At 39.9% G+C, this 20,817-nt stretch overlaps 1 protein-coding gene across 1 annotated transcript in view; it reads left to right on the top strand.

The window, feature by feature from the left end:
• Positions 1-20,817, top strand: part of ARFGEF1 (ADP ribosylation factor guanine nucleotide exchange factor 1) — a 167,863-nt gene that overhangs the window by 60,953 nt on the left and 86,093 nt on the right. The window lies entirely within an intron of this gene.

Here is a 20,817-nt window from a genome sequence, read left to right as displayed (position 1 = left end):
GAAAATGTTGAATAATGTTATTAATGGCAAGGACTTCCTTTTTTAAAACATTATTGCAGTCTTTCACCATTAAATTTGATGATTGCTGTTGTTTTGGGAAGATACTCTTTATTAGGTAGGTTTTCTTTCTGTTTCTACTTTATCAAAGGATATTTTTATCTTTTATTTTGCAGTTTTTGGCCGGGGCTGGGTTTGAACCTGTAACATATGGGGCCGGCACCCTACTCCTTTGAGCCACAGGTGCCGCCCAAGATATTTTTATCTTTTGTGTATATATGATTGTATGTGTACATGGTTGTGACTCCTGTTTTTTTAAATCAGGAGTCACTTTAGGATTTTTTATACCATTTATCATTCTAGAAATATTTCCTACTATTACTTTGTTAGTTCTCTTCCATTCTTTTCTTTCTATATTTTACACTATACAGAAGTTGGGTATTCTAACTCATGTCCTTCATTTCTCTCTCTTTTTTAAATGGCAAGAAACTTTAATTAAAGAATGGAACTGATAGCCCCACAGTATTTTCTCATGTCCACATTTGTGAATTCTGTGGAAAAACACCTTAACTTTAAACATAAACTTTAAAATTGGAGAGAAAGAGTTGAGTAGCAGTTTTCTAAAGCTGAAAATAAGTGTGCTGAATGTTTAGGAAGATAATTTGAATTTCAAAAAAACATAGTAATAAGTGCAGTCTTTTCTAATTTCTATCATTTTGTGTTAGGGTTCTACATTAAGGGAGAATGATTATAAGGGATTTTTCAGTTTGTGAATACTTTTTAGTAATGTCCATTTTGTTGCATTTTTCTAATGTGGTTTTTATTTCAGTAATTCTGTTTTTACTCCCAACAGTCCTGTTTTTCTCTGAGCTTCTGTTCTATAGGACTTTGATCTTGTGTATTGATGCAACATTCCTTCACGTATTATTGACAGTACTCAGAACTGTTCCAGCTATGAAATCTATTTTACCATTTCCTCAGATTGTTGTGCTTTATCTTAATTTTGGGGCTGTAGACTTTACATTTTTACCTATTAGATCAATCCGGAAAGAGCTCCCTCCGTAATTGGGTATATTTCTTTTCCATTCTTCATGAGGTCTTCCTTTCCAGCATTTATGAGATGACTGTGGTCCAAAGGCAGATCTCATTTCCCTTCAGTGAGGCTGTAGTGGTCCTTGGGCTGTGTAGGTCCATCTCACTCACTTGTGTTGTCAGCACAAACCAAAGCCATACAAAGCTTGGGATAATTGCTATGAACGTTTTATATATTCTACAATAAGGGAGCGGTTCAAACTTGTTCATTGGTTCTTACTCTCCCAACTTTGCCAGAGAATCTTAGGCTGCCTTCTTTTAATTAGTGTTTTAACTAGCAGTAGTTAAGTAGAAACAGAGCGAGAGCCCAGAACTTTTAGTAAGTTTCACTATCATGTTAAATTGGTTTTCCTTTGGTGTTTATTGCAGCACTCCCAATTAGCTGTTGTACTACTCTCTCCACTCCTTTACTACGACTTCTTTTTTTTTTTTTTTGAGACAGAGCTTTAAGCTGTCACCCTAGGTAGAGTGCCATCAACAGCTCACAGTAACCTCCAACTCCTGGGCTTAAGTGATTCTATTGCCTCAGCCTCCCAAGTAGCTGAAACTATAGGCGCCCGCCACAACACCCTGCTATTTTTTTGGTTGTAGATGTCATTGTTGTTTGGCAGGCTGGATTTGAATCCGCCAGCTCTGGTGTATGTGGCTGGCGCCTTAGCCACTTGAGCTACAGGTGCCCAGCCTCCTTTACTGCTTCTGAGGTTAAGAGATCTACTGAACACATACTCTCCATTAATTACGGTTAGTGCTCAATAATCCTAGATGATCGTGGCTATGGGAAGCTCTATTGATAGATGTTGGCATTGCTTTCTAAGTTCTTCCCTGATACCTCACAGCAACTGTCATTCTGGGCTTTGGGTCTTTTAGAATCCAGATGGTAAAGCTGAACCCTGTCTTGGGAAGCCAGTTCTTTGCATGTGTTCAGTCATCAGATTGTGAACTAAATGGCTTTTCCCTTGATCTTTTTTTTTTTGTAGAGACAGAGTCTCACTGTACCGCCCTCGGGTAGAGTGCCGCGGCGTCACACGGCTCACAGCAACCTCTAACTCTTGGGCTTAAGCGATTCTCCTGCCTCAGCCTCCCGAGCAGCTGGGACCACAGGCGCCTGCCACAACGCCCGGCTATTTTTTTTGTTGCAGTTTGGCTGGGGCTGGGTTTGAACCCGCCACCCTCAGCATATGGGGCCGGTGCCCTACTCACTGAGCCACAGGCGCCGCCCCAACTTTTCCCTTGATCTTAACCATATTACATTTTCTAGGAATTCCTCAAAGTTCATGATCTAGAAATTTTATCTTTAGTTTTCAGTGCTATTGAAGACTGTGCTTCTTCCTATTTTTTCCTTGTAACCTCAGTGGGATTTGTCAAAGGAGGAAAACAAATTGGTGTGCCCAATTCACCAAAAATAGAAGTCTACATCTATGTTTACAGGATAATTAGAGGAGAAATCATAAAAGAATGATAAAATCTAACTGTATTAAGTAACTTCATGTGTATCCCAAGTGATTTTTATGTGCATTTATTCATTTGATCTTTCCCCCAATCACTGGGATTTGTAGGAACTGTTATTTATCCCCTTCTTGTAAATGAGAAAACTGACATACCTTGCTAGGAAGTGATAAAGTGAAGATTCCAGCCTAAGATAGTCTGTCTTTGGAACCTGAAAATGAAATCAGAAAATGTTTTTGTTTCTTTGAGGTATTTTCTAAGAAGGGAAGGAGAAAAGTAATATCAAAGAATATTCAACATTTCTTTGAGAAATTTAATAAAAATAGGGAGGAAGATGGACAATAGCAGGTATGGCAAGAGTTAAAGGAAGTTACTTTTTGTTTGTTTGTTTTGAGACAGAGTCTCATTATGTCGTCCTCGGTAGAGTGCTGTGGCGTCACAGCTCACTGCAACCTCCAGCTCTTGGGCTTAAGCGATTCTCTTGCCTCAGCCTCCCAAGTAGCTGGGACTACAGGCGCCTGCCACAAAATGCCTGGCTGTTTTTTTGTTGCAGTTGTCACCGTTGTTTAGCAGGCCTGGGCTGGGCTTGAACCCACCATCCTCTGTGCATGTGGCCTGCACAGTAACCATCGTGCTATGGGCGCCAAGCCAGAAGTTTGTTTGTTTGTTTTAAGAATGAAAATTTGAGTATGTTTGTTGAGTAATAGGAAAAATCCAGTTGTGTGCATGAAATTGAAAAAAATATATTAAAAGAAAATACTCAGCTGAGGACGATACTAGTGAAGAAGAGTTGGATTTAAGTCCAAATGAATGGTTTCATTTCTAAACTTATAAATGAAAGAATTACATAGGAATATTTTCCCTCATTAAACAAGAGGGAAGAAAAACATTATTTGAGATGTAAAGGAACTTTCTGGTAGTGCAAGGGAGAGTGAGGGAGCCTAGTCTTTTTTTTTAGGGAGAAGGAAAAGGAAATTTGTTAATTTGCTGGCAAATGAGGAAGCTGGCAGGCTTCTGTCTCAAAAAATACCAGCATCCAGGGGAGCCTATGTTAACTAGAAGGTAGAACTTGTTTATTAAAGGGAGATGGGTGCTCGGCACCTGTAGCTCAGTGGCTGAGACTGCCAGCCACATACACCAGAGCTGGCAGGTTTGAATCCAGCCTGGGCCTGCCAAACAACAGTGACAACTGCAACCAAAAAATAGCCAGGTGTTGTGGTGGGTGCCTGTAGTCCCAGCTACTTGGGAGGCTGAGGCAAGGTAATCACTTGAGCCCAGAAGTTGCAGGTTGCTGTGAGCTGTGACACCGTTGCACTCTATCAAGGGCAACATAGTGAAACCCTGTCTCCAAAAAATAAAAAAAGGGAGTGGGAAGAGATTCATAGGAAGAGATACAATTGTGTGCAGAGACACAGTTTTAGAAAAAGTACTTTGGGAAATGACATAGGAACTCACTTTCTTGTAATCATTGTTAGTTTTGTGACTCCTTTCAGAGTTCTCTACGTATATAAAAGCATTCTTTGTGTATTCTATGTATTATACATACAATAAAAGCTGTAATGTTAATAGTAGTTAGTGTATCAAACATTAACATAGTAAAGGTTGAAAGGTAAAGGTCCTCTGAGAAATAGTTGTGTGCAACTCAAGAGTTTTCCAAATAATATTTTATTACTGAATATCTTTTTCATGTTATACTTGGTAAGTGTAAAACATACTTTGAATTGGCCAGTTTAATATGTTGCAGGGTGTTTTAATTTTGGGAGTAGAAAGTAGCTTCAGGGAACCAGAAGCTTCTACTTCTTTCTTTTTTTATTGTTAAATCATAGCTGTGTACATTAGTGCAATCAAAGGGTACAATGTGCTGGTTTCATACACAATCTGTAATATTCTCATCAAACTGTTCAACATAGCCTTCATGGCATTTTCTTAGTTATTGTATGTAGACATTTGTATTCTGCATTTAGTAGTAAGTTTCGCCTATACCCATTCTAAGATGCCCCGTAGGTGTGGCCCTCTGCCCTAACCTCCCCCCTCTCTTCCCCTTCCTTGGCCCTTTCCCCATATTCTTGAGCGATAGTTGGGTTATAGCCTTCAAGTGAAAGCTATAAATTAGCTTCATAGTAGGGCTGAGTACATTGGATACTTTTTCTTCTATTCCTGAGATACTATGCTAAGAAGAATATGTTCCAGCTCCATCCATGTAAACATGAAAGAGGTAAAGTCTGCATCTTTCTTTAAGGCTGCATAATATTCCATGGTATACATGTACCACAATTTGCTAGTCCACTCGTGGGTCGATGGGCACTTGGGCTTCTTCCATGACTTAGCAATTGTTAATTGGGCTGCAATAAACATTCTGGTACAGATGTCTTTGTTATATTGTGATTTTTGGTCTTCTGGGTATAAACCTAGTAAAGGAATTATAGGATCCAATGGCAGGTCTATTTTTAGGTCCCTAAGTATTCTCCAAACATCCTGCCAGAAGAAATGTATTAGTGTGCATTCCCACCAGCAGCGTAGAAGTGTGCCCTTTCCTCCACATCCACGCCAACATCTCTGGTTTTGGGATTTTATTATGTGGGCTACTCTTACTGGGGTTAGGTGATCTCTCAAAGTAGTTTTGCTTTGCATTTCTCTGATGATTAAGGATGATGAACTTTTTTTTCATGTGTTTGTAGATCGTGCGTCTTCCTTCTTTAGAGAAGTTTCTCTTCAAGTCCCTTGCCCACCCTGAGATGGGATCACTTGTTCTTTTCTTGTTTGAGTTCTCTATGGATTTTGGTTATTAAACCTTTATCAGAGGTATAAATTCAAATATTTTCTCCCATTCTGAGGGCTGTCTGCTTGCTTTAATTACTATGTTCTTGGCTGTGCAGAAGCTTTTTAGTTTGATCAGGTCCCAGTAATGTATTTTTGATACTGCTTCAATTGCCTGGGGAGTCCTCCTCATAAAATAGTCACCCAGGCTGATTCCTTCAAGTGTTTTCCCTGCACTATCTTCAAGTATTTTTATAGTTTCATATCTTAAGTTTAAATCTTTTATTCAGTGAGAGTCTATCTTAGTTAATGGTGAAAGGTGTGGGTCCAGTTTCAATCTTCTACAGGTTGCCAGCCAGTTCACCTAGCACCATTTGTTAAATAGGGAATCTTTTCCCCCCTGAATGTTTTTAATTGGCTTGTCAAAGATCAAATAACGGTAAGTAGCTGGATCCATCTCTTGGTTCTCTATTCTGTTCCAGACATCTACTTCTCTGTTTTTGTGCCAGTACCATGCTGTTTTGATCACTATCGATTTATAGTACAGTCTCGGGTCTGGTAGCGTGATTCCTCCTGCTTTGTTTTTATTGCTGAGTAAAGTTTTGGCTATTTGAGGTTTTTTCTGATTCCATATAAAATGAAGTATTCTTTTTTCAAGATCTTTAAAATATGACAATGGAGCTTTAATAGGAATTGCATTAAAATTATACATTGCAACCTGGCTTATTGTACCCTCAATGAATCCACAAAGAAAAAAAAAAATTATACATTGCTTTGGGTAGTATGGACATTTTAACAAAGTTGATTCTTCCCAGACATGAGCATGGTATGTTTTTCCATTTGTTAACATCTTCAGCTATTTCTTTTCTTAAAGTTTCATAGTTCTCTTTGTAGAGATCTTTCACGTCCTTTGTTAGGTATACTCCCAAATATTTCATCTTCTTTGGCACTACTGTGAAAGGAATAGAGTCCTGGACTGTTTTTCCGGCTTGGTTATTGTTGGTATATATAAAGGCTACAGATTTATGGGTGTTGATTTTGTAGTCTGAGACATGGCTGTATTCCTTGATCACTTCTAAAAGTTTTGTAGTAGAATCCCTGGTGTTTTCCAGATATACGATCATATCATCTGTGAAGAGTGAAAGTTTGATCTCTTCTGACCCTATGTGGATACCCTTGAGCACCTTTTCTTCCCTAATTGCAATGGCTAAAACTTCCATTACAATGTTAAAGAGCAATGGAGACAATGGGCAACCTTGCCTGGTTCCTGATCTAAGTGGAAATGATTTCAATTTAACTCCATTCAGTTTGATATTGGCTGTGGGTTTGCTGTAAATGGCCTCTATTAGTTTAAGAAATGTCCCTTCTATACCAATTTTCTTAAGTGTTCTGATCATGAGGGGATGCTAGATATTATCAAAAGCTTTTTCTGCATCAATTGAAAGAATCATATGCTCTTTATTTTTTAGTTTGTTTATGTGCTGAATTACATTTATAGATTTAGGTATATTGAACCAGCCTTGAGACCCTGGGATAAATCCTACTTGGTTGTGGTGTGTAATTTTTTTGATGTGTTGTTTGATTCTGTTTGTTAGGATCTTATTGAGTATTTTAGCATCTATATTCATTAGTGATATTGGTCTATAATTTTCTTTTCTTGTTGGGTCTTTCCCTGGTTTGGGGATCAAGGTGATGTTTGCTTCATAGAATGTGTTGGGTAATATTCCTTCTTTTTCTACATTTTGGAAGAGGTTTAGTAATATAGGTACTAGTTCTTCTTTAAAGGTTTGGTAGAATTCTGACTTAAAGCCATCTGGTCCTGGGCTTTTCTTTTTATAGAGATTTTGTATAGTTGATGCTATTTCAGAACTTGATATAGGCCTGTTCAACATTTCCACTTCATTCTGGCTAAGTCTTGGTAGGTGGCGTACTTCAGGTATTGGTCGATTTCTTTCAGATTTTCATATTTCTGAGAGTAGAGTTTCTTGTAGCATTTGTTAAGGATTTTTTTAATTTCTGAGGGGTCTATTGTAATTTCACTGTTACCATTTCTGATTGATGAAAGTAGAGATTTTACTCTTTTTTTCCTGGTTAGATTGGCCAAAAGTTTATCTACTTTATTATCTTTTCAAAAACCAACTTTTGGATTTATTGATCTGTTGTATAATTCTTTTGTTTTCAATTTCATTTAATTCTGCTCTGATTTTTTTTTTATTATTAAATCATAAACTGTATACATTGATATGATCATGGGGCATCATACACTCGCTTCATAAACCATTTGACACATTTTTATCACAGTGGTTAACATAGCCTTTCTGGCGTTATCTCAGTTACTGTGCCAAAACATTTACATTCTACATTTACCAAGTTTCGCAAATACCCCTGTAAGATGCACCACAGGTGTGATCCCACCGATCCCCCTCCCTCTACCCAACCCCCCCTTCCCACTTCCCCCTATTGTTAAGTTGTAGCTGGGTTATAGCTTTCATGTGAGAGTCCCAAATTAGTTTCATAGTAGGGCTGTGTACATTGGGTACTTTTTCTTCCATTCTTGGGATACTTTACTAAGAAGAATATGTTCCAGCTCCATCCATGTAAACATGAAAGAGGTAAAGTCTCCATCTTTCTTTAAGGCTGCATAGTATTCCATGGTATACATATACCACAATTTATTAATCCATTCGTGGATCGATGGGCACTTGGGCTTTTTCCATGACCTAGCAATTATGAATTGGGCTGCAATAAACATTCTGGTACAAATATCTTTGTTATGTTGTGATTTTTGGTCTTCTGGGTATATGCCCAGCAGAGGAATTACAGGATTGAATGGCAGATCTATTTTTAGATCTCTGAGTGTTCTCCATATAGCTTTCCAAAAGGAATGTATTAATTTGCATTCCCACCAGCAGTGCAGAAGTGTTCCCTTTTCTCCGCATCCACGCCAACATCTCTGGTCTTGAGATTTTGTGATATAGGCTAGTCTCATTGGAGTTAGATGATATCTCAAAGTAGTTTTGATTTGCATTTCTCTGATGATTAAAGATGATGAGCATTTTTTCATATGTCTGAAGGCCTTGTGCCTGTCTTCTTCAGAGAAGTTTCTCTTCAAATCCCTTGCCCAGCCTGCGATGGGATCCCTTGTTTTTTTCTTGCTGATGCGTTTGAGTTCTCTGTGGATTCTGGTTATTAAACCTTTGTCAGAGATATACTCTGCAAATATCTTCTCCCATTCTGAGGGCTGTCTGCTGGCTCTGCTTACTGTGTTCTTAGCTGTGCAGAAGCTTTTTAGTTTGATCAAGTCCCAGTAGTGTATTTTTGAAGCTGCTTCAATTGCCCGGGGGGTTCTCCTCATGAAATACTCACCCAGACCAATTTCTTCAAGGGTTTTCCCTGCATTCTCCTCTAGTATTTTTATGGTTTCATGTTTTAAGTTTAAATCTTTAATCCAATGAGAGTCTATCTTAGTTAATGGTGAAAGGTGTGGGTCCAATTTCAGTCTTCTGCAGGTTGCCAGCCAGTTCACCCAGCACCATTTGTTAAATAGGGAATCTTTTCCCCACTGAATGTTTCTAATTGGCTTGTCAAAAATCAAATAACGGTAAGTAGCTGGATTCATCTCTTGGTTCTCTATTCTGTTCCAGATATCTACTTCTCTGTTTTTGTGCCAATACCATGCTGTTTTGATCACTATCGATTTGTAGTAAAGTCTGAGGTCTGGTAGTGTGATTCCTCCTGTTTTGTTTTTATTTCTGAGTAATGTCTTGGCTATTCGAGGTTTTTTCTGATTCCATATAAAACGAAGTAATGTTTTTTCAAAATCTTTAAAATATGACAGTGGAGCTTTAATAGGGAGTGCGTTGAAATTATATATTGCTTTGGGTAGTATGGACATTTTGATAATGTTGATTCTTCCCAGCCATGAGCATGGTATGTTTTTCCATTTGTTAACATTTTCAGCTATTTCTTTTCTTAGAGTTTCATAGTTCTCTTTATAGAGATCTTTCACGTCTTTTGTTAGGTAAATTCCCAAATATTTCATCTTCTTTGGCACTACTGTGAATGGGATAGAGTCCTTAACTGCTTTTTCAATTTGACTGTTGTTGGTGTATATAAAGGCTACCGATTTATGAATGTTGATTTTGTAACCTGAGACGCTGCTGTATTCCTTGATCACTTCTAGGAGTTTTGTAGTAGAGTCCCTAGTGTTTTCCAGATACACAATCATATCATCTGCGAAGAGCGAGAGTTTGATCTCTTCTGACCCTATATGGATACCCTTGATCGCCTTTTCTTCCCTAATTGCGGTGGCTAAAACTTCCATTACAATGTTGAAAAGCAATGGAGACAATGGGCAGCCTTGTCTGGTTCCTGATCTGAGTGGAAATGATTCCAATTTAACTCCATTCAATATGATATTGGCTGTGGGTTTGCTGTAGATAGCCTCTATCAGTTTAAGAAAAGTCCCTTCTAGACCAATTTTCTTGAGTGTTCTGATCATGAAGGGATGCTGGATATTATCAAAAGCTTTTTCTGCATCAATTGAGAGAATCATATGGTCTTTGTTTTTTAATTTGTTTATGTGCTGAATTACATTTATAGATTTACGTATATTGAACCAGCCTTGAGACCCTGGGATAAAACCAACTTGGTCATGATATATAATTTGTTTGATGTGTTGCTGGATTCTGTTTGTTAGGATCTTGTTGAATATTTTTGCATCTATATTCATTAGTGATATTGGTCTATAATTTTCTTTTCTTGTTGGGTCTTTTCCTGGTTTGGGGATCAAGGTGATGTTTGCTTCATAGAACGTGTTGGGTAGTCTTCCTTCTTTTTCTACATTTTGGAACAGGTTGAGTAATACAGGTACTAATTCCTCTTTAAATGTTTGGTAGAATTCTGACGTGAAACCATCTGGTCCCGGGCTTTTCTTTTTAGGGAGGTTTTGTATAGTTGATGCTATTTCTGAACTTGATATGGGTCTATTCAACATTTCCACTTGATTCTGGTTAAGTCTTGGAAGGTGGCGCGCTTCTAAGTATCGGTCTATTTCCTTCAGATTTTCATATTTCTGAGAATAAAGTTTCTTGTAATATTCATTAAGGATTTTTTGGATTTCTGATGAGTCTGTGGTTATTTTGTCTTTGTCGTTTCTGATTGATGATATTAGAGATTTTACTCTTTTTTTCCTGATTAGGTTGGCCAGAGGTTTATCTATTTTATTGACCTTTTCAAAAAACCAGCTTTTTGATTTATTGATCTGTTGTATTATTCTTTTGTTTTCAATTTCATTTAATTCTGCTCTAATTTTGGTTATTTCTTTTCTTCTACTGGGTTTGGGGTTGGAATGTTCTTCCTTTTCCAGTTGCGTGAGATGTCCCATTAAGTTGTTAACTTCCTCTCTTTCCGTTCTCTTGAGGAAGGCTTGCAGTGCTATAAATTTCCCTCTTAGAACTGCCTTTGCAGTGTCCCAGAGGTTCTGATAGTTTGTGTCTTCATTGTCGTTTTGTTCCAAAAAATTGGCAATTTCTTTCTTAATCTCATCTCTGACCCAGCTATCATTCAGCATAAGGTTATTTAACTTCCATGTTTTTGTATGGGTATGCAGATTCGTGTTGTTACTCAATTCAAGTTTTATTCCATGATGGTCCGAGAAGATGCATGGAATAATTTCTATTCCTTTAAATTTACTGAGGTTAGACTTGTGACCTAAAATGTGGTCAATTTTGGAGTAAGTTCTGTGGGCTGATGAGAAGTATGTGTATTCAGTTTTGTTGGGATGAAATGTTCTGTAGATGTCTGCTAAATCTAAATATTGGATGGTTAGGTTTAAATCTAAGATTTCTTTGCTCAGCTTCTTTCTGGAGGATCGATCCAACACTGCCAAGGGAGTGTTGAAATCTCCGACGATTATGGAGCTGGAGGAAATCAAGTTGCTCATGTCTGTTAGAGTTTCTCTTATAAATTGAGGTGCATTCTGGTTGGGTGCATAGATATTAATAATTGAGATCTCATCATATTGAGTATTACCCTTAACAAATATGAAGTGACCATTCTTGTCCTTCCTTACTTTTGATGGTTTAAAGCCTACTGTATCTGCAAATAAAATTGCAACACCTGCTTTTTTCTGATTACCATTTGCCTGAAATATGGATGACCATCCTTTCACCCTGAGTCTGTATTTGTCTTTTAAGTTGAGATGTGACTCTTGTATACAACAAATATCTGGCTTGAGTTTTTGTATCCAGTCAGCTAACCTATGTCTCTTTAGAGGACAGTTTAAGCCATTCACATTGATGGAGAGTATTGATAAGTCTGGTGGAATTTTGGGTATCGAGTTTTTCAAAGGTCCAGTGGACATTTTTAATCCTTTTGCCTGTGTGGAAGTTGGAGTTTGATCCGAAGTTTCTGAGTGAGTTTACTTTTGTGGTATAGGATTGGGTTGGTCATTGTGGAGGATAGGTCTGAGAACATCCTGAAGAGCTGGTTTACTTATGGCAAATTTTTTCAACATATGAATGTCACTGAAGTATTTAATTTCTCCATCATAGATGAAACTCAGTTTAGCTGGATACAAGATCCTGGGTTGAAAGTTTTTTTGCTTTAGGAGATTAAAAGTTGATGACCAACCTCTCCTGGCTTGAAAAGTTTCAGCAGAGAGATCTGCAGTTATTCTAACATTCTTACCTTTGTACGTTATAGTTTTCTTTCGCCGGGCTGCTTTGAGAATCTTCTCTTTCATGTTAACTTTAGTGAAGCTAATTATGATATGTCTGGGGGATGACTTATTGGGGTTGAATCGTGCTGGCGTTCTGAAGCTGTCTGCTATCTGAATATCAGATTCTCTAGGCATGTCTGGAAAATTTTCTTTCATAATTTCATGCAGAAGGGCCTCTGTGCCCTTGGAGGCGACTTCATCCTTCTCAGAAATTCCTATAATCCTTATGTTGCTTTTTTTCGAATTATCTGAGAGTTCTCTGAGTGAGTGATCCGTTTTTGCTCTCCATTTCTCTTCCTCTTTGAGAGATTGGGAGCGTTCGAAGACTTTATCTTCAATGTCAGAAATCCTTTCTTCTGCTTGCTCCATTCTGTTACTGAGGGATTCTACTGTATTTTTCATATCTTTGAGGGCTGTAAGATCTTGCTTCAGTGTGTCTAAGTCTTTGGTGGTTTTGTCTTTAAATTCATTAAATTCTTGAGACAATTTTTGAATTTCTCCTCGAATTCCTAATTCCATTTTATTAATCTTGTCTGCAATCCAAATTCTGAATTCGATTTCTGACATTTCAGGCAGTTGTTTATGAATGGGATCTTCAATCATATCTGCCGTATCTTTTCTTGGGGGGTGTGATCTATTCTGGTTATTCATGTTACCAGAGTTTTTCCGCTGATTCCGCCCCATGGTTATTGTACTCCCTTTGGTTTTTCCCCTGGGGTTTTATCGAGGGCCCGTACAGTGTTGTGGCCTGAGAAACTGGGGCCCTGTCTGGTGTGGTGGAGCAACGTGGTTCTGTCTTGCTTTCAGCTGGTTTCTGTTCGATCCTATTGCAACTTCTACTCTGGCTTGAAGTCTCAGCTGTGTGGAAAAATCAGCAATTAAGTCACCCCACCCGCCCACCTCTGGCCCCAGTTGGAAAAGGAGAATCAAACCTTCCTACAATCGCACACCCAGGGCACCGCCTGAAAAGTCCTCAGTCTATTAGCCCAGTTCAAAAGGTCCAAATCCGCTGTCTCAATCGGCACTTGTCTCGGGTGGGAGAGTTAAAGAGGTCTCTGGGAACTGGATCACAGGGGCCTGGTGACTCCTCTGACACGGCTCACCCCAGTGCAGCGTGGAGTCATGAGGCGCCACCCAGCAAACAGAGCAGTCTGGGAAGGTTGACGTCTCCTTCCCCACTTTGCCCCTCCATCGGACCCAGTCACTGGTATCTCTGCAGATGGCTAACCCAATTGCCTGCAGTGAACAGACACTCCAGGGGTTTGCACCTGCCTGAATCACAAGGAAGTCTGCCTGGCCCCCGCAGACTGCCGCTATCTAGCAGGAGGAGATGGGGCCTGACATCTTTGAGTGTTTGATGCAGGTGATGGGAAGGAGGTGTTCACTCAGGCTTAGCCCCGTCCCTGATGGATGCTGCGAACAGAACAGAACAGAACAGACAACTTTGCGAGGTTCTGTCTCTGTTCCTGTCGAAATCGCCTACAGAAGACGGGCTGTTTTGAGTTCAAACGTCTTTGCTGCTGGAGATTTGCGTTTGAACACCTCTCTGGGTCGGCCCCGCCCTGGAAGCTTCCCGGGTTTGTGAGCCCTGTCACCCGGTGGCCTCCTCTGGTTGCCCAGGGAGACAGGGGGTGTGGCCTCAGAATATCCAGAAGTGAGCGTTCTGCCGTTAAAGAAAAAACGGCTGTTGATCTACCTCCAGGGAACTGCTGCTCTGGTGTGGGCACTCAGGCGACCCTTTTCTCCTCTGTCCCGCACCCCAGAGTCAGCACTGAGCAGCCGCAGTTTGTGCTGGGTCCACACCTCAAGATATACCCTAAGAATCAGAACTGTTGGGGGATGGGCCCCCAGACCCCGATTGGGAGTGGGGGTGGGGAAGCTAGAGTTTCATTCAGTTTTACGCAACACTACGGCCCGGGGAGGGCTCCTGCACTGCAGCGCAGGGAAGTGCCGCCAAGGCTTGATTTCCCCTCAGCAGAGTGCCCTCTCCTCGCTCACATGTCCCAGAGTAAGCGCTGACCTGACGCAGCTCAGGCACTGTGCACTCCCCTTGAGAAATCACCCAAGGATCCGAACTCCGGGGGGATAGGCCCTCAGACCCCGAGTGAGAGTAGGGGCTCTCAGCTCTCAGCGGGGAAGCTAGAGTCTTATTCAGTCTTGTGCCCCATAATGTTGCCCGGGGAGGGTTGGTGCACTGCACCGCAGGGAAGTGCTGCCAAGGCGTGACTCCCCTTCAGCCCGGTGCCCTCTCCTCACTCGCGCGCCTCAGAGTCAATGCTGACCAGTCGCAACTCGGGGACTGTCCACTCCCCTTGAGAAATCACCCAAGGATCCGAATTCCTGGGGGACAGGCCTCCAGACCTCAGTGGGCGGGAGGGGAGCGCCGGGGATTCAGGGTTGCCAGCAAAGGATTCCCCCAGTTTTATTCAGCCCTATATCTGGCAGGAGAACGCCACGGCACCCCAGTAGGGGAGGTAGGTCCAGTTTTTAGAAGGTCTCTCCCTGGAGTGTAGTGGGAGGGCCTTTAATTTCTGCCCGCTTGTTCAATTGTGGGGCTCTTGAGCCAGTCTCATGGGGGAGGGGGACTCCCATCCACCTGGTGGTGGATTTTGTACCTTTTGTTTGCGTCCTTGTGATCACAGCTTGCCTCAGCGGTGTTGATGTACGTTCTTCAACCTTCTCTCTTGGTGAGGCTCAAGTCCACCAGGACACCTACTAAATTCCTGTCCCTTAACTCTCCTTCTGGACGGGAGCCTCTGTAGAAAGCTGGCTTCAGTCCGCCATCTTGTCTCCCTCCTCTCTGCTCTGATTTTGGTTATTTCTTTTCTTCTGCTGGGTTTGGGGTTGGAGTGTTCTTCCTTCTCCAGTTGCTTGAGATGTCCCATTAAGTTATGAACTTCCTCTCTTTCCGTTTTCTGGAGGAAGGCTTGCAGTGCTATAAATTTCCCTCTTAGGACTGCCTTTGCAGTATCTCAGAGGTTCTGATAATTCGTGTCTTGATTGTTGTTTTGTTCCAAAAATTTGGTGATTTCCTTCTTAATCTCATCTATAACCATCTATCCTTCAGTATAAGGTTGTTTAGCTTCCATGTTTTTGTATGGGTATGCAGATTCCTGTTGTTATTGAGTTCAACTTTTATTCCATGATGGTCTGAGAAGGTACAGGGAATAATTTCTATTTTTTAAAATTTGTTGAGGTTAGATTTGTGGCCTAGGATGTGGTCGATTTTGGAGTATGTTCTGTGGGCTGATGAGAAGAATGTGTATTCAGTTTTTTTGGGATGAAATGTTCTATAGATGTCTGTTAAGTCCAGATGTTGAATGGTTAAGTTTAAATCTAAAATTTCTTTGCTTAGCTTCTTTTTGGAGGATCTATCCAGGACTGCTAAAGGGGTGTTAAAATCTCCAACTACTATGGAACTGGAGGAAATCAAGTTGCTCATGTCTGTTAGAGTTTCTCTTATAAATTGAGGTGCATTCTGGTTGGGTGCATAAATATTAATAATTGAAATCTCATCATATTGAGTATTACCTTTAACAAATATGAAGTGTCCATCCTTATCCTTCCTTATTTCGGTTGGTTTAAAGCCTATTGCATCTGCGAATAGGATTGCAGCACCTACTTTTTTCTGCTTTCCATTTGCCTGGAGTATAGATGACCATCCCTTCACCTTGAGTCTAAATTTGTCTTTTAATGTAAGATGAGATTCTTGTATGCAGCAGATATCTGGCTTGAGTTTTTGTATCCAGTCAGCCAACCTGGAGGACAGTTTAAACTGTTCACTTTAATTGAGAATATTGATAAGCCTTTCGAGAGTCCGGTGGACATTTTTAATCCTTTTGCGACTGTGGAAGTTGGAATTTGATCAAAATTTTCTGGGTGGGTTTACTTTTGTGGTGGAGGGTTACGCTGGTCTTTATGAAGGATAGGTCTGAGAATATCCTGGAGAGCTGGTTTAGTTATGGCAAATTTCTGCAACATGTGAATGTTGTTAAAGTATTTAATTTCTCTGTCATAAATGAAACTCAGTTTAGCTGGGTACAGGATCCTGGGTTGAAAGTTATTTTGTTTTAGGAGATTAAAAGTCAATAACCATCCTCTTCTAGCTTGAAAGGTTTCAGCAGAGAGATCTGCAGTTATTGTAATATTCTTGCCCTTGTAGGTGATGGTTTTCTTTCGTCTGGCTGCTTTCAGAATTTTCTCCTTCATATTAACTTTAGTGAAATTGACTATGATGTGTCTGGGAGATGTCTTATTCGGGTTGAGTTGTGCTGGAGTTCTGAAACTGTTTGCTATCTGAATTTCAGAATCTCTTGGCATGTCTGGAAAGTTCTCCTTCATAATCTCATGGAGAAGAGACTCTGTGCCTTGTGAAGCTACTTTGTCGCTTTCGGGGATCACTATAAGATGAATATTGATTTTCTTCAAATTATCCCAGAGCTTTCTGAGAGAGTGATCTGTTTTTGCCCTCTATTTCTCTTCCTCTTTGAGAGTTGGGAGCATTCGAAAGCTTTGTCTTCAATGTCAGAAATCCTTTCTTCTGCTTGCTCCATTCTGTTACTGAGGGATTCTACTGTGTTTCTCAGATGTTTGAGGGCTGTAACTTCTTGTCTCAATGTGTCAAAATCTTTGGTCATTTGGTCTTTGAATTCGTTGAATTCTTGAGGTATCTTTTGGGTTACTGCTTGGAATTGTAATTCTATCTTATTTACTATCCATATTCTAAATTCGATTTTTGACATCTCAGCTATTTGTTTGTGCATGGGATCTTGTACTGTGTCTGCCCCATTGATCTTAGTGGGAGTTTATCTACTCTGATTATTCATATTGCCAGAGTTTTTCTGTTTATTTCGCCTCATAATTGTTTTTCACCATTGCCTGTGGCCGTCCTCAGAGTTGGGGAGGTGTTTCTCGAAGATGAGACTCCAGCGGAATCACTCTATTGTTGCTGGATCTTTGTAGGGAGTTACCCTGTGTAGTTCCTCTGGGGCTGCCCTGGACAGGGAGTTCTGCTTGTGGAAGCAGCTCCAGAGTGTGACACACCCAGATCCAGTAACAGGGCGGGGGGGTGGTAGTGCACACGGTTCTGGGAGTGCCTGGTGCCCAGTGACTTTGGCACAGAGAGCCCAAGGCTCCAGCAGTCTCTGGCCAGGAGAAGGGGTCCGGGCAAAGGCAGGGAGGGCTCCAGAGGGCACGCGGCTACCAGAGTCCCTCGCCAGACAAGCAGGCCAGTGTGGAGGCAGGGAGGGTATAGGACGGGGGATGCGAGGTTGCACGGGTCCCGCAGTTCCTGGTCAGGGCGTGCGGATGCCCGGCGAGCGCCAGTCGCAGGTCTGGAGTTCGTGCGTAACTCTTAATCGGGCAGGTGCCCATTGTGGTTGCAGCGCAGTTCTTAGGAGGTCTGGGCAGTGCCGCTCTTATGGAGGTCCAGGCAGGAGCTGATCGTGGTCACAGCGCGGCTCCTGCTTCTACTTCTTTCATATTTACTTGAATCAATCAGAAGTTTGAGGCATGTTATCGATTAATACCAAGATTAGTAATAGCTACCATTTATTAAATGCAAGTTATATTCTTTAGGTGTATGGTGTGTGTGTGTTCTGGTGATTCCTCATAGAACTTATTGTCTCTGCTGCCGATGAAGAAACAGGAAAGATGAAATAACATACTCAGCTAAATGGTGAGACGTGGTTGAAATGCAGGTCTTTTATATGCCAGAATCTGTGTTCCTTACCGTGTAGAATGTTTCCTCATGCTAACCTCTTTCAGTAGGTAGCATGAAAGGATAGTTTCATTACACCTAGAGTAGTACTGGAACTTGGTATTGTTTTCATTATCTGTGTTTTTTCTACCAGAAGTTGTTTGTTTCTCTCTCTTTTGATATATATAACATATAATTCATTAGCTTAAGTATTTGAAAATGTATGATTTAATTCAGCAGTATTAAGTATATTCATAATGTTGTGCAACCATTACCACCACCCATCTCCAGAACTACTTTATCATCCCAAACAGAAACTTCATACCCATTAACACCCAGTCCTCATCCCCCTGCCTCTAGCCCGGCCGACCACCATTCTGATTTTGGTTTCTATGACTTGACTCTTCTTCGTACCTTATATAAGTAGAATCACATACTACATGTCCTTTTGCATCTGGCTTATTTCAATTAGCATATTGTCCTCAAGATCTGTTTATGTTCTAGCATGTGTCAGAATTTCCTTTTTATGGCTGAATAATATTCCATTGTAAGTATATGCCACACTTTGTTTATCCATTCATCCAGATTGGTGGGCACTTGGGTTGTTTCCACCCTTTGGCTATTGTGAATAATGCTGCTATGACTATGGGTGTGCAAGTATCTGTTTGAATCTTCATTTTTAGTTCTTTTGGACACATATATATACACTCAGATGTGGGATTATTGGACCATATGGTAACTGTATGCTCAACTTTTTAGGAATTGCCATGTTGTTCTCCACAGAGTTTCATCATTTCCTCAGTACACACGGATTCCAGTGTCTTCACATCTGGCCAACACTTGTTATGTTCTGGGTTTAAAAAGAAAAAATTTATGTATTTTAATTTTGGCAAGTAAAAATTGTATATATTTATGGTGTACAATGATTAGACCCATGTATACACTAGAATGGCTAAATCAAGCTGTTTAACATATGGATGACCTCACATATTTACCACTTTTTTATGATGAGAATACTCAAAATACTCTTAGTATAAATTTTCAAATATACAATATATTCTTTCAAATATACAATATATTCAATATATAGTCACCGTGATGTACAGTAGATATCTTGAACTTATTTTTCCTATATTTAACTAAAATTTAGTGTCTTTCGGTTAACATCTTACCAGTCTCCCCACCTACCCACCCACCCACCCCTCTGCCTCTGGTAACTACCATTTTACTCTATTTCTGTCACTTTTTCCCACTACATCTATGTGAGATCACATGGTATTTGTTTTTCTGTGCGTGGCTTATTTCACTTAATGTACTCCGGGTTCATCCATATTTTCTCAAATTACGGAATTTCCTTCTTTTAAAAGGCTTAATAGTATTTCATTGTATGTGTAAGCATACACCAGATTTTCTTTATTCATTTGTTGATGCACTCTTAGGTTGATTCCGTATCTTGGTTATTATGAATAGTGCTGCAGTGAACATGTGGGTATATATATTTCTTTGATATAGTGATTTTATTTCTTTTGGATGTGTACACAGAAGTGCAATTGCTAGATCTTATGGTAGTTCTATTTTTTTAATTTTTGAGAAATCTCCACACTGTTTTCCAAAATGGCTGTACAAATTTATATTCCCTGCAACAGTATACCAGGATACCCTTTTCTCCATATCCTTGGCAGTACTTGTCATTTTTTGTCTTTCTGATAATTGCTATCTAATGTTACTGGCCTCCAAGTGGAGTTTTTTTCCAAGTTCTTGGTGTTCGAAAAGAATTTTGGGATGTTCTACATAAACCAAGCAAGGAAAATCTTCACTGAAAGTGAAAGAACAGTCTCAGTGAAGCAAGCAGGCAGTCTTGAAAATAGAAGCTGCACTGAAAGGAAGTGGTTTTAAATATTTTGTATTGTTACTAATTGAGAGGAGGAACATTCAAGGCCAAGGGGTTGGATTTTACTAAGAATTTGGGTAGTAATTTCTAGAATTGGGTTCCCTCCCTTTTTATACTTCATATGATTGTTTCAGAATTGCCATGGCAATCTCAAGGGCAGAGAAATTTTGAAACTGCAGTATAAATGATAATATAATTAGCCAAAGTTTGTGTAAGGTGGCAGAGATAGCTGACAAGCTGGTAGAAGCTGGTTCTTGCCTGGAGTTATCAGCCCCTCTAGTTAGCTGCTATTAATTAACACCTGCACAATCTTTAAGCCCCTCATCTGATCTCAGCCTGTCTCCTAGTCTCTTACTCTAACACTAGCAGGCGTGGGGTGATAGCTCATTATGGTTCTTAATTTGTGTTTTCCAGATTATCTGGTAATATCAGTTTTATAAATAATGGTCATTCCAGTGGATGTGAAGTCTACATTAATTACATTAATAATTACAATTATTAATAATAATTCTATTATATGAATTTATATAAGGGTACATATGATTAGGTTATGTTTTTTTACAATTGTTTAGGTAACATCTGAGTTGTAGTTTAGTCCTTCACTCAGAAGGTGTGCCTCGTACCCATCAAGTGGGACCTTACCAAGCTCCCTTCCTGAATTTGTTTTTCTCTTGTGTTCATCTGCTAGTTTCAAATTAGTATTGAATACATGGGTGCTTGCTTTTATGTTTCTCTTTATAATTGTAAGAATGATTATTCAGAGTGACATGAAAAATAGTGGTATATGCCATCATTTTCTTAGCTGTGTTCCAAAGAAGATGCGTTATTAGAGATACTAACAAATAGGTATCTAAAAAAGGGAAGGGGGCTCATGGTAAAGTAATTTTGGAACACTATACTTAGCGCATAGTAGCAACTTGTTAAAGGCTATAGAAAAGAAACCTTATTTTCTAAACTGGTTTGACAATGGATCTTTGTTCAAGGAATATCTTTCAACATTTCAAGACATTAGCATTCATCAGAACACAGTTTAGTAGACTCTAATATAGACTAAAAAGTAAGCTTCTGTTTTGGCACATCCCGGTTAGCCTTTTATCAGCTAAGTATGTTTCATCGCCAGAGCAACTTTAAGGATCATATTTGGAAGTATGCCAAGTACATACTTACTAGTAAGTAGGCTAACCTTTAAATGGTGCCAATACATATTTTACTTCA

The sequence above is a fragment of the Nycticebus coucang genome, chromosome 13 (genome assembly GCF_027406575.1).
Source record: "Nycticebus coucang isolate mNycCou1 chromosome 13, mNycCou1.pri, whole genome shotgun sequence".
In the NCBI taxonomy this organism is placed as follows: domain Eukaryota; kingdom Metazoa; phylum Chordata; class Mammalia; order Primates; family Lorisidae; genus Nycticebus; species Nycticebus coucang.
The sequence above is the reverse complement of the archived record's forward strand: the minus strand, read 5'-3'. Positions and strand labels throughout refer to the sequence as shown.